Source organism: Miscanthus floridulus, chromosome 13 (genome assembly GCF_019320115.1).
Source record: "Miscanthus floridulus cultivar M001 chromosome 13, ASM1932011v1, whole genome shotgun sequence".
Lineage (NCBI taxonomy): Eukaryota > Viridiplantae > Streptophyta > Magnoliopsida > Poales > Poaceae > Miscanthus > Miscanthus floridulus.
Window position 1 is genome coordinate 89,597,595 of NC_089592.1, and position 15,611 is coordinate 89,613,205.

Sequence of the window (15,611 nt, forward strand, 5' to 3'; positions counted from 1 at the left end):
CGTCTTTCATAATACGGTTACCCACCATGTTAACTAATCGATTACGAAAAATTGGATCGGATTGAAACGAATATTTTTAAGGGAACTTTTTTTTGGCTTTTTGGCTCTATATTGTAGGATCGGCAGCAACGCGACCTTGTACCCCGGCGTAGAGATACCCCGGGACTGCCGCTTCCCGAACTAGTTGCTACTTAATCTCGCCGGCAGTGCTGCCGCGACGCATTAAAACAAATATGAAGCAAATAAATGGAGTCCGTGCGCAAGTTGACAAGCTGCCACATAATATTTTCATTGGTTTGACATAAGTTCGACATAACATAACCAACTAAGCCAGCAAGTTTCGGACGCCAATATTGATTCGACCTAACAAACTAAGACCTAGGAGTATAAGGATCCATCGGACGCCTCTGTCTCTTTTGGATTTGTTGGCAACACATTGGGAGGGTAGCCAACGTCGGTGTGGTCACGTCGCCGGTGCGTACGGCTCGTACCCTGCAAGTATATGATATGCACGATTACTTATAATTCTTTATGATCGTTAGTTCATGTAGCCTACGTATTTAAAGAAACTATCTTTGTTAGTATCTGTGAGGCTCCTTGGGTACCAAGCGGGGCACCACCTAGCTGAGACATGCTGATCTCGTCCTACGGCCAATCATCCCACTAGTTGTGCTGTCTACGGAAGCCCAGGGGGTCATCGTCGTCGTCGTCCTCATCCTCGGTTGCAGGGTCCTTTATAGCGCTATGATGTGGTAGTGTACGCACCGTAGAAGTGGCACCTGTCACCGGCTGAGAAGAGTCGACTGGTATCCTCAAAGAGGCTGTAACGTCCTGCCTCTCCGAGGCTGGGTCCGCTTACATCTGGCCGCTTCCCTAGGACATAGACTGCCCTCACAGACCAACACAGGTCTTTTCTGCGCACTTTGTCCTCACTCGTGCGCCCCCGGGAAGAACTTCTCGATCGGTCACCCATCGCTCCAGGCCAAGCACGCTTAACCTTAGAGTTCTTAAGAGATGGGCTTCCTGAAAAGAAGTTGCAACTTATTAGTATGAGTATCCTATTAATCCTATTAAGCCCTGGGCCAGGATGTTACATCCTCACCCCCTTAAGAGATCGACGTCCTTGTCGATCAATCCCAAGCCAGGAGCATCCTCTCTTGGCCACGTCCGTGTGTCCAGAGCCAGCGCATGTGCCATGCTGTGTGACCACGCCGGATCCACACCAACCATGTGCACCATGCCTGCGCAACTACGACACACACGCCCGTGAAACCACGAGAGTCGGCTCTGATACCATTTTGTAACATCCCGCCTCTCCAAGGTTGGGCCCGCTTACATCTGGCCGCTTCCCTAGGACATAGACTGCCCTCACAGACCAACATAGGTCTTTTCTGCGCACTTTGTCCTCACTCGTGTGCCCCCGGGAAGAACTTCCCGGTCGGTCACCCATCGCTCCAGGCCAAGCACGCTTAACCTTGGAGTTCTTAAGAGATGGGCTTCCTGAAAAGAAATTGTAACTTATTGATATGAGTATCCGATTAATCCTATTAAGCCCTGGGCCGGAATGTTACATCTATGACAGAACCGCCCAATTTATACAAGATCAAGTACGGTTGTCCCCGCTAACACATTGACACACCCATACTTTCACTCATATAAACTCGGTAGTCCATCGAGTGTCCCGAAAGACCTCGGTAAATCAACATCACAACCAAGATCGCGTGATTAAGCAAATACACATCACATACATCGAGTTGCAGTGGAAATAATATTTCAAAGGGGTTAACAAATAATAGTACAAGTTTGGGTTTCAAAACTGATTAGTGAAAACAACATAGCTTTCAAATGATTACATTAATATAAGTTCCAAATATATGGCTAGCATAGTGATATCATCCGACAAAAGAATATAGATGAGAAGTAAGTATAGAATCACCGAGCCCACCGGCTGTTAGCCACCATCATCAACAGGTCGAGAACATCACCTGCAACAAGGTGGGATAAACCCTGAGTACTCGAATGTACTCAGCCAGACTTACCCGTCGTAAACCAGAAATGAAGTGACACCAAGGATTATGCAAGGCTTTCTTTAGTGGGCTAGCTGACTCATTTGCAAAAACAAGTATTTTTAGCATTTCAAAAACCATTCCAAAAGCATTATTGTCAAGTTAATTATTATTAACCTGTCGACTAGATTTGCACCTATACTAGAGCAAACATGTGATTAAGCCAATAATGATAACCAATGATCATTAACAACTTCCATATTGTCATATTCATTATAACTATCCAAGTGTTCCATTAACATTACTACGATGAAGTAACTCAAGTCAAGTGCTCACTATCCAGGAGCGATGGCGATTCAAATCGATTCCTAACCAGCTGGTGATTTATTCCTTACACAAACCTCACTCACCCGCTAAAGTGAGATATTAATCACCGAGTCAACTATCCAGGAATCTCGAGTTTGCCAAGAACCACATGTACCCGGAGGTCGACCGACTGCACTTTAGTCTTATCATCTCGCCCCCATGTCCTACCACACCTGCTTCGGCACAGTGCGCTACGGGTAATCTACTCGGCCCGAATAATCTCCTAGCTTCGTGGTCGGAAGATACTTTATCCGGCCAGCTAAATGTAAGGCATGCGTTCAACATGACTCGAGGCCCAACAACGGTCTGTCCTTAATCGACACAGACGGAAAGCACTACAGTCCAAAACTCTGCAAGTCTCCGTCCGGTCTCAACTTCATTTAACACTTAGTTATACCATGACTTCATAGTCATCCAAGCAGATCCAGGTAACCACCTATAGCTCACAGGTGACAGGAAATCACCTGACTTCTACTGGTCTAAGCCAGCTAAGTATTGGCTCGATTGCGGATACCAGGGTAACAAGGATATAGTATAACAAAGGTAGACACGGTATAATGCATCAACGGCTGCAAACAACTCCTGAACGTAATGCATCAATTAAAGTAAAGCATTTAATTAATAATTGCAAATTGGGAGAAAATGCTCCGGGGCTTGCCTAGGATCCAACACAAGTCAGTTTAGTTAGTTTGCACCGTCCTGGTGATGTCTCAAGTCCTAGCACTCGCTTAGTCCTTCCATCTTCGGGATAGATCCTCCATACACCGTCTTTGGGTTTGACTCCAACATCATGTCCTTCACGTGGTTCATCTAGCGTACCTAGATGAGATGCAATATGCAAGTGCATAAATATGAAGAATAGTACCATGAGACACATCACAATTTAGCAAGCAAGACAAGCATAGTTTACACTAACACACTTAAGTACTTTGTGATGCTTAACTTAAACATCACACAATCTATCATGCTAAGATGGCAAAGAAGATGACAACATCAAGCATGACACAAGTTTTCCAAGATCTCAAGTACTCTAACTCAGTCATCATTTAAGGCATACGTCACACTTAACAATATACAAGCAAGCACTATAATTGGAATCTGCCAATTTCTAGACATGCAAACAGCAGCTACAAGATTTAGCTATAACTAGAGTTACACAAATCCAAATGACTTGCAAGAAGACATTATGGAAAGCTTATGAAATTTTCTACAATTCATCTTTAATCATCTTAGCATGATTCTCAAGTTAACTAAGTCAAATATATCCATTTACAGAAACTGGTCCACAATTGATAGAAAGCAGTCATTTCTGAAACCCAACTTTAAACAGCTATAACTCTTAAACTACTTGGCCAAATGACACCAAATTTTAATAGAAGCTAGATACATGAATTATCTACAACTTTTGTATAAACAAGTTTCACAACAAAGTACATTATCATGAAGAACTTTGCTAAGTTCCTAGATCTGTCCATAAACCACATCGGCAAAAAAATAATTATTAACTTATGTTGCAAATACATAATTGGGCAAAGTCAACTTTACCAACATTTCACACATGACTAAAGAACACCAGAAAACCTAGTTTCCATGACCAAATAAATTCTTTTACTGCATTTCTTAATTTATTTTAGATAACAAGGTGACTTAATGAACATATACCAAAAGTGCACAATAACTTCTACAAAAATTACGGTGGCTCACATATACTCTCAATAGTCTAATGTACAAATTTTACTCCATTTGAATATGTATAGCAACCTCTATGAAAAAGACAAGTTGCTAAAGCAAGAAATCATGTGAGAGCAAGATAAACCAATAACTCACTCATACTTCACCCAATACTCATGAAATTTTTACCACATATCAACTATCACATGAGTAGCATGCCACAAAAATTTCACTTTATTTGGAGCCCTAGATCTACAGTTATGAAAAATAACAAATTCAACTAGCATTACAACCTTACTGCACAAATCTATTTTTACCGCACAATATTTAAACTAAAACATGCCATATTATAGATCCACTGCATAGACAATTTCACAAGAATTCCAAAAAGTCCTCATTTACTATTTTATGAATTTTCTACGATTTACTATGAATTTCCAAAGTTCCTGCAAAATAATTACAAACCAGTCCTTATGGCACTATTCACATGAGTCACAGGTTCTGCAGAAAGGCCCCTGCTCTTCTTCGAATTGCTGTATGAGGTCCCTGACACGAATTTGAACAGAGGACGCCGGGGAATCGGCCGGTGGCGGCCGGAGAAGGGCTGGCGATGGTGGGGAAGCACCAGGAGGTTGGCACGCACTCGTAGGTGGCCGCAGCATGGCCAGAGGTGGCCTGTGGCCTGCTGGCCGCGCGAGCAGGCGGGACGCCGGCGGCTGCTCTGGTGGTGACGGCACTACGGCGGCCGTGGCGACAGGAAAAGGGGCGCAGGAGGGGCGGCAAATGATGGCGAAGGTGGTGGCGCACTCGGCTGGTTCGTAGAAGGCTCGGAGGTGGAAGAACGACAGCAGCGCAGGAGCTTCGCCGCTCGGCAATGGCGGCCATGGCCGCAGCTCGGCGCAGAGCGATCGGCGAAGCGAGAAGCGGCAGCGCGAGTGAGAGGAAGGAGTGTGGAAGCTCTGGTGCTCGTTATGGAGGAGCAAGACGCGAGCTGGCGCGTGGCACTGAGGTGGGACGCGCGTCAACAATGGATGGCGTGCTCTGCTGCATGGGCAACGCGTCGACCTGCTGTCGAACACCTGGCGTGCGTCGGTGAGGGCGACGTGGGGAGCCGATTTGGGCCACTTCCAGGCCAAATCAGACCTTGGGACAAAAACGAAGTTTGCTCACCTTAGACTGCTCTACATTTCTCATTAAGGGACTCCAGTCATTTGAGCATCACAACAGCGGGTAATTAATCTCCAAGTTAACAGCGTCAGCGCGTTGACAGCGATGAACAAAAGCCTAAATTGATGGTCAAAACGAAGTCGAACGAATGCCATCTTTATACATGCCCATCTCCATCATGTATACTCCAACTTTTATCTTTGGACCCAATCGAGTTGCTTAACGAATTTCGGAGAACGCGAGATGTCAATGCCGATGTCGATGAATTTCTAGACTTAGAATATTTCTAAGTGCTGAAATCAGCAGCAAATTCGATCTTGTGACCTCGATTTGACTTACTTCCAAGATGATCTAGCTCTTCGTCCAAAAACAAAGTTTGTTCTACATGATATGGACTACAACTTTCATTTAATGTCCAACCTCAAAACCGGTATAGATTCTGCTGTTCTACTTTGACCAAAGTAGGATCACGATGAAGCTTAAATTATCCTTTTTGATCCATTGAAGCATTTTCTTGGCATTTGCCCAATATGAACCTTTCATGACTTTTGTTGTAGAGTTCATCTAGAGTCATTTGGGTATGGTTGCAAGATTTGGTTGACGATCGAGAATTCCATTCACTTTATAAAATAATTCAAGCAACGACATAACTCTTCATTTCATGTGACTTCTTGATTCTAAACTTCACGAAACTTTTCCATGGATCAATATAGATGGGTATTGATGTGAGACACATGAAGATATTCCAATAACACCAACCAAGCATATATCTTGAAAAAGGGGTCTATAGGCAAGCAAAGGTGCAATATCCAAGTTTAGGTTGGGGCTCGTTTCTATAGGTTGGACCTTGACATCTTCATCATCACTTAATATGCCATGTTTAAGCTCAAACCCATTACTTAACTGGTGGCAAACACTTGAGGTGTTACAGCCCTCCCCCCTTAAAAGAATCGTGTCCCGAGATTCAGGACGAAAGACTTTTATGGAAGAGAGACATGCTACCAGTTTCCAATATCAGCCATAGCTTTAGGCTACCTAGCTTCAAGCATAAGAGAGGCTAATTTGGTCAAGACACTTTCTGATACTTGTCCTTTGTAGTAAGTTTTGTCTGAAGAATTTCCTTCATTGGCCTTTATGAAGTATTATTACTTTGGGAGGAATCCAAGATAGCAATGTCCTACGTACTTCATCCTTGATGTACGAAGAGCGATACAAACATAGACTAAATACTTGTAGCATCTACTTCTCAAGTGGATATAGCACAGACCTTATGGACTTTGCACTAGACCGCAGTCGGTTGACGGATATTCTTTACAATGGTGCTATATTTGCTCCCAAGGTTTGAAAAGCAGTTCTTTATTAAAGTGGCTTGAGCACAACTTCTCATAAAGGATGTGATCATAAACGGGTAAACGTCCTTTGAGGGTATGAGAAGCTAGTTAACCAATATCCAAACTAGTTGTAGCGGCGCAATCACTCAAATGTCAACTGATGGAAAGCTACATAATGTTCCATGTGCGCAGTGCTCTTTCTTTGATAACAATATTGTATGGTCTGAGTCTGCTGAGTGAGTGGTAAACATAGTAGCTGACTCTGTCGGCTCAATATTCTCGATGATCATTCCTTAGGGAGCCTTTGGATCCAGGTTGCAACAGGGATCTGGGTGGAATCTGATGCAACCTCTTGGGTAAAAACACATATAAGGTACCAAAGGCATGTCAGCATTGGAGAACCATTGACGCAGAAGAATGTTAGCGAGGCTTGGAGGACAACACAAGTTGTAAGCAATTCACAAAACTAGGGACTAGTTCACTACCAAGCAGGTTGAGCACAATTTGCCTTCGTGGTGCAGTTGCACAGCAAGTTGGGTTGACTTGCATCGTAGCAAAACCAGCTTTCTTGAACTATATTTGACATCGAGGCTTCCATTCTTAGGCCAATCAATATCTCAAAAACCATAATCCAAGAAAAATATATGGTTAGACACCTTTCCAATTGCTTTTGAATTGCAAGGGCACAATTTTGACTTCTAGAACACCTTGACTGCGTTGCTAATCTTGACGTCAATTGCAAACACAACTTTCTAAGGTAAAGGATGATCACAGTCAACAGAGAAATTGTAGATTCTATACCCTTTTGTTTGCTATTCGTAACTCACAATCTATAACTCCATTATGCATGAATTTTGGTAGGCATACAGATCCATGAGTCTTCTAAATACTCACCAAAATGCAACTCAAACGGACACCGTTTGACCATCCAAACAATTCGTCTGCCAACACTATTGTGTTTTGAAATGGTAGCAAACCGAGCCGATAAGATATCTCTCAAATCCGATGTTTTACTCAACCAATACTCCAACAAACTTGAGGCATCGACCTGTCCTAAGTGAGGAATGAGGTCACCAAAATTTGAGGCCATTCTAACCACGTTTGAGTCACTAATTGCTGGCTTGAAGATAACCATTTTTTTGTGTCACAAAAGCTGGACAGATTTCTTGTTCTTCCTTTTCTTTGCTTCACGCGTTGAGGTGTGTGTTTTGCACTCTCTAATCTTTCTCATAGTAGCAGCAGCTTTTCTCTAGCCGAGGATGGAGGCTATAGTCTTCCTGCCATGCTTCTTAGGTAACAATTTCCGCCATTGATCTAGACACCAACTTGACGATGCACAAGCATTGGACTTGTGGACTGTTTTCGCAGGGCACAAAACATTATTCCACATGTAGGCCATTTCTATATTGACAAGGAACCATTCCTATATATCCTTCGGCACTTCATCCAATAGAGTCTAGACACATGTGTTAGTGGCACCTTGGGGCATAAAGATGCTGACTAAAACTAGGGGCGTGCTTTCGCTAGCTCCTACCTAGCCGATACAACGTCTTGTACTATATACGTGATTGTCAAGATGGAATTGACTTGATAGCACATTTGGAGAAGAAGTAGCACTTGCATTGCGGGGCCAGGTTTGATGTTTCCTTGATCAACATTGTTCTGTGAGATCTGGCCTTCATAGTTACCAAATAGTCGTTACCTAACTGAAGACTAACTTTCCTACTGGTAACAAATCAGTTGTCCCTCAACACTTAAAAAGGTTCCAAATCTTCACTCTTGATAATAAAAATTTTGGTCGAAGCCTACAGATGGTCGCCATTGAAGTTAGTAGAAAAGGGGTCACACTAAAGAAGGTCGGTTCGTCTACGTGATCCTTATGCACCTAAAGATTGAGAACTTGGACAGGAACTCATATATACCAGGTGACCTATTATAGCACATAACATCCTGGTCCATTTATCATCTGACTGGTAACTTGTTTAACCTTAAGTGTGGTGCACCTTTCTGATCCAACGAAATGACATATTGCTCACTGGATGACTGACATCATTATAGGGACAGTCACGTCGAGTAGAGTCACTTGTCTACCCTCTTGCAGTCTGTTTATGTTCCTGTTAGTGACCTATTCTTTAAAGGTTAACCGTTGGACGACTTCACAAGGGAGTCCTATTGCATCTAGTTCGACATATAGATCGCTTGACATGATAAGGAGAGATAACCAAGGAAGAGCTCACGTGAAAATAACACATCGGTGCCGTTCGGCAATGGATCACGACTAGGAACCTCGATACCAGTGTATGCCAAGCAGCACAACCTTGTGTGCGTGCCCACAGGAGGCTCTCGGTTTCATCGCGGCACCATAGATCGCTAATCGTGGCACCATTACTGAACATATAACCTACAAGAAATCTCACATGGCACAAATTGGGTTGCATAGGAGCAAGCACTATGCGAAGGAGGGATAGCAAACAAAGGTAGTCACAAGGTTAGGAGTCAACAAGCAGGGGATCTGAAGATTAAAACACAGCGCAAGAGAGCATAGCCTAATTGCCAAAGGCAACTAAGCAGGAGAATCTTGCTGAATTTCCATATACGCCTTGTGTCCACCAAGTGATTACCAGATAATGATTAACCTAAGATTTGGTCTTATCGAGCAGCAACATGAGACCAAGACTGATAGACATCCCGAGACGTGGGAAGGTTGGAGACAAGATAAACAAGATTCAAGGGACAGAGCCAAGACACTGACTAAGGATTCAGTTGATAAGGCAACGACATGATCTATGAGGAAAAGGTTCCAAAGCAAGGTAGATAGCGATTAGCGTTGCACCAGCTCATCAGCAGAAGAAGGAGCAATGAGATCTAACAAGGATTTTTGAGCAATGTCCTCCCACACAGGAGCAGGACAACCACAAAACATGCGAGCAAAGGAGGGGGCTAAGCTTGGGTCGAAGGTCAAGCAAAGGTAGGGATAAAGGTCTTCGTAGCGCAACGTTCAAGGGCTAGCAGCCACATGTACAGGCTCAGGCTCCTAAGAGAGAACTTAATTGAAAATGACAACCATGAGATTACCAAAACTTGGACGTAGTTCTAAGATAGCGCTCCTCAACACTCGTATGCTTATCGAGGACAAAAGGGGTGAGAACTATGGCACTAATTAGATAACAAGCATACATACCCACCACTTGGCTAAACTAGAGGACATTATATGTTAAGCATGTAACCACAATTATTTCTAGCAAGGCTAAGCACACACTTTTCTCAAGCACTTCCTATTCAAGCAACAGGGAACAAGGCATTCTTGTTTAACTCCACACAAGGAAGATAGTGCAATACATCGATCACAAGTTACTTAGTACTTAGAATAAAGGAAGGGAAGCATATTTATGCACAAGCACAATCATGATGTATGCTCGTCCTATTTGTCCTCACGAAATTGCCAGCCTAAGGTGGCAATCACGTTCTATGTCGGTGACATAACACGTACTCTCTCGATATATAGCTAGTCGTCAGCTACATTCAATCTACGCATTCATGGTTAGCGTACCTGCAGGCAAATTCATTGCAGCCCATCCCCACAAAGAGATAAATAAGCACACAATGAAAGCAGTAAACTAAGATACTCTCCATATATACATCCCCAGATGTATATACTTCGATACCCATAGCTACCCGATAAATATACCCACAATTAAGTACCTTCATATATATATGGGTGTAACATGTAAATATTCCAGTAACCATAGCTAACTCTCCCCTAGACCGATAGTTGAACGGTCATGCTCTCACAACTTACACTTACCTGGGCATAGAGGCAATTGATCCATACAGTACCATTCAAGCGAATGGCATCCATACAATAGCACGCCGTATGGACGACGAAAGAAAAATTGCAATAAAGTACATCCCTCAAAGTTAGTACTTAGATAGCCACCTAATAGTCCTTAACTGGGCATAAAGGAAGATGTCGCTAGCATAGTTTTACAAATAAGTTTTGACAAATTTGCCTGTAGCTAAAGTTTTAGTTAAAATAGACTTTTTAAAACCAAAACTTGGCTTTTAAAACTATGTACCTGACAGTATTATGCTTAATCTCGCTCTGATACTAGCTGTGATAGAACCGTCCAATTTATACAAGATCAAGTATGGTTGTCCTCGCTAACACGTTGACACACCCATACTTTCACTCATATAAACCCGATAGTTCGCCGAGTGTCCCAAAAGACCTCGGTAAATCAACATCACAACCAAGATCGTGTGATTAAGCAAATACACATCACATACATCGAGTTGTAGCAGAAATAATATTTCAAAGGGGTTAACAAATAATAGTATAAGTTTGGGTTTCAAAACTAATTAGTGAAAACAACATAGCTTTCAAATGATTATATTAATATAAGTTCCAAATATATGGCTAGCATAGTGACATCATCCGACAAAAGCATATAGATGAGAAGTAAGTATAGAATCACCGAGCCCACCGGCGGTTAGCCACCATCATCAACAGGTCGAGAACATCACCTGCAACAAGGTGGGATAAACCCTGAGTACTTGAATGTACTCAGCCAGACTTACCCGTCGTAAACCAGAAATGAAGTGACACCAAGGATTATGCAAGGCTTTCTTTAGTGGGCTAGCTGACTCGTTTGCAAAAAGAAGCATTTTTAGCATTTCAAGAACCTTTTCAAAAGCATTATTGTCAAGTTAATTATTATTAACCTGTCGACTAGATTTGCACCTATACTAGAGCAAACATGTGATTAAGCCAATAATGATAACCAATGATCATTAACAACTTCCATATTGTCATATTCATTATAACTGTCCAAGTGTTCCATTAACATTACTACGATGAAGTAACTCAAGTCAAGTGCTCACTATCCAGGAGCGATGGCGATTCGAATTGATTCCTAACCAGCTGGTGATTTATTCCTTACACAAACCTTACTCACCCGCTAAAGTGAGATATTGATCACCGAGTCAACTATCCAGGAATCTCGAGTTTACCAGGAACCACATGTACCCGGGGGTCGACCGACTGCACTTTGGTCTTATCATCTCGCCTCCGTGTCCTACCACACCTGCTCTGGCACAGTGCGCTGCGGGCAATCTACTTGGCCCGAATAATCTCCCAGCTTCACGGTCGGAAGGTACTTTATCCGGCCAGCTAAATGTAAGGCATGCGTTCAACATGACTCGAGGCCCAACAACGGTTGGTCCTTAATCGACACAGATGGAAAGCACTACAGTCCAAAACTCTGCAAGTCTCCATCCGGTCTCAACTTTATTTAACACTTAGTTATACCATGACTTCATAGTCATCCAAGCAGATCTAGGTAACCACCTATAGCTCGTAGGTGACAGGAAATCACCCGACTTCTACCGGTCTAAGCCAGCTAAGCATTGACTCGACTGCGGATACCAGGGTAACAAGGATATAGTATAACAAAGGTAGACAAGGTATAATGCATCAACGGTTGCAAACAACTCCTGAACGTAATGCATCAATTAAAGTAAAGCATTTAATTAATAATTGCAAACCGGGAGAAAATGCTCTAGGGCTTGCCTGGGATCCGACACAAGTCAGTTCAGTTAGCTTGCACTGTCCTGGTGATGTCTCAGGTCCTAGCACTCGCTTAGTCCTTCCATCTTCGGGATAGATCCTCCATACACCGTCTTTGGGTTCGACTCCAACATCACGTCCTTCACGTGGTTCATCTAGCGTACCTAGATGAGATGCAATATGCAAGTGCATAAATATGAAGAATAGTACCATGAGACACATCACAAATTAGCAAGCAAGACAAGCATAGTTTACACTAACACACTTAAGTACTTTGCGATGCTTAACTTAAACATCACACAATCTATCATTTGGAGCCCTAGATCTACAGTTATGAAAAATAACAAATTCAACTAGCATTACAACCTTACTGCACAAATCTATTTTTACCGCAAAATATTTAAACTAAAACATGCCATATTATAGATCCACTGCATAGACAATTTCACAAGGATTCCAAAAAGTCCTCATTTACTATTTTACGAATTTTCTACGATTTACTATGAATTTCTAAAGTTCCTACAAAATAATTACAAACCAGTCCTTATGGAACTATTCACACGAGTCACAGGTTATGCAGAAAGGCCCCTGCTCTTCTTCAAATTGTTGTACGAGGTCCCTGACATGAATTTGAATAGAGGACGCCGGGGAATTGGCTGGTGGCGGCCAGAGAAGGGCTGGCGGTGGCGGGGGAATGGTGGGGAAGCACCAGGAGGTTGGCGCGCACTCGTAGGTGGTCGCGGCATGGCCAGAGGTGGCCTGTGGCCTGCTGGCCGCGCGAGCAGGCGGGACGCCGGTGGCTGCTCTGGTGGTGACGGCACTACGGCGCCCGTGGCGACAGGAAAAGGGGCGCAGGAGGGGCGGCAAATGATGGCGAAGGTGGTGGCGCACTCGGCTGGTTCGTAGAAGGCTCGGAGGTGGAAGAACGACAGCAGCGCAGGAGCTTCGCCGCTCGGCAATGGCGGCCATGGCCGCAGCTCGGCGCAGAGCGACCGGCGAAGCGAGAAGCGGCAGCGCGAGTGAGAGGAAGGAGTGTGGAAGCTCTGGCGCTCGTTATGGAGGAGCAAGACGCGAGCTGGCGCGTGGCACTGAGGTGGGACGCGCGTCAACAATGGATGGCGTGCTCTGCTGCATGGGCAACGCGTCGACCTGCTGTCGAACACCTGGCGTGCGTCGGTGAGGGCGACGTGGGGAGCCGATTTGGGCCACTTCCAGGCCAAATCAGACCTTGGGACAAAAACGAAGTTTGCTCACCTTAGACTGCTCTACATTTCTCATTAAGGGACTCCAGTCATTTGAGCATCACAACAGCGGGTAATTAATCTCCAAGTTAACAGCGTCAGCGCGTTGACAGCAATGAACAAAAGCCTAAATTGATGGTCAAAACGAAGTCGAACGAATGCCATCTTTATACATGCCCATCTCCATCATGTATACTCCAACTTTTATCTTTGGACCCAATCGAGTTGCTTAACGAATTTTGGAGAACGCGAGATGTCAATGCCGATGTCGATGAATTTCTAGACTTAGAATATTTCTAAGTGCTGAAATCAGCAGCAAATTCGATCTTGTGACCTCGATTTGACTTACTTCCAAGATGATCTAGCTCTTCGTCCAAAAACAAAGTTTGTTCTACATGATATGGACTACAACTTTCATTTAATGTCCAACCTCAAAACTGGTATAGATCCTGCTGTTCTACTTTGACCAAAGTAGGATCATGATGAAGCTTAAATTATCCTTTTTGATCCATTGGAGCATTTTCTTGGCATTTGCCCAACATGAACCTTTCATGACTTTTGTTGTAGAGTTCATCTAGAGTCATTTGGGCATGGTTGCAAGATTTGGTTGACGATTGAGAATTCCATTCACTTTATAAAATAATTCAAGCAACGACATAACTTGTCATTTCATGTGACTTCTTGATTCCAAACTTCACGAAACTTTTCCATGGATCAATATAGATGGGTATTGATGTGAGACACACGAAGATATTCCAATAACACCAACCAAGCATATATCTTGAAAAAGGGGTCTATAGGCAAGCAAAGGTGCAATATCCAAGTTTAGGTTGGGGCTCATTTCTATAGGTTGGACCTTGACATCTTCATCATCACTTAATATGCCATGTTTAAGCTCAAACCCATTGCTTAACTGGTGGTAAACACCTGGGGTGTTACAGAGGCTGAAGATGTGCCCACCCGACCACGCCGGGAGTGGCGGTTCCTCATAAGGAGTGTCCATGCAGCTCAGCTTCTGAGCTAGCTTCCTGCAGTTCTTCTTCACCTTCTGCATAAATAGACATTAAAGTTAGTGCATTTCCTAAACGCATATACACTAAAGAAATATTTTTAGAATGGACAAGTTTATGTTTACCTCCACAAAAGCCTCGAGAACACCTGGCCCCTGCCCTCTAGACTCATGAAGCCAGAACGCTGCTTCGTTGGACATCCTCGACAATTGTGTCGCCTAGATACAGAAACATGGTTGGACAGTTTTAGTATACATACTTAATACCAAATGGATAACAAATTGTACCATTCAAGTATCTTACCACATATCTTTGAAGCGGGGCTCTCTGTAGCTGTGTGTCCTCTCTAGTGGCAATGCCGTACACATCTTCTATCACATCTTCCTCCGAGTCCTCGTCAATCGTCTCCTCAGTGCATGGGGGCTTGATATGTGTCCTCGTAAACCTATGAAGCCACCGTAGGTACTCGTCGAAGGTGTGCTGGTCATGTGGAGGACCCGCATGGACCGGCTGTCGTCCCCTGTTCTCCCACAAGTGGATGTGCGTGTTGTATGTCACGCGCCAATCCTTGGTCTTGTACCTCTTTATGCGGTCATACCTGCAACAAAACGATGTTAGTTGTATCACACACACCTATGAATTATAGCTTTGTTATTAATCGATAATGCACCCATGCAATCCTTGGTTGGTGGAGAAAAGCGGTGGTGGGTAGCATGTCATTCTTCCAAACTATCTACAGACCCTGATGGGCAAGTGAATCTCGACCACATGGAAGAAAATAAGATGAACGGTGCAACGATACTTGTCTGACTCGTCCCTAGTGACAGGACTGAGATAGTACTGGAGCTCTAGAGCATCCCAAGGACACCAATGCACCTGAACATTTTGTAATTGAGTTAGGTTGTGATATAGTATACATCGAATAAGATACAGGTATGATAGTAAAGAGAGCGTAACCTGGTGCTGTGTTAGGACATTGAGACCGTCCGTGTACTCCCTGTACTTGCGCCTCGCATTCCCTCTAACTAACTCTGCTTCTGTCCAGATATACAGAGCTATAGAGAGTGTATCCTGCCCGTTCCATTGCTGCATTGAATACGATAATGAATTAGCCATTAATAAACTCATCATATGTAACCATATCGAAGAATATAATGAACCGAAGTACTTATCGGTAAACCAGTATAAGGGGCCTCCCAACGGCCATCGTTCCCAACACCAAACCTGGAGTAGGTACGAGCAACCCCCAAGAT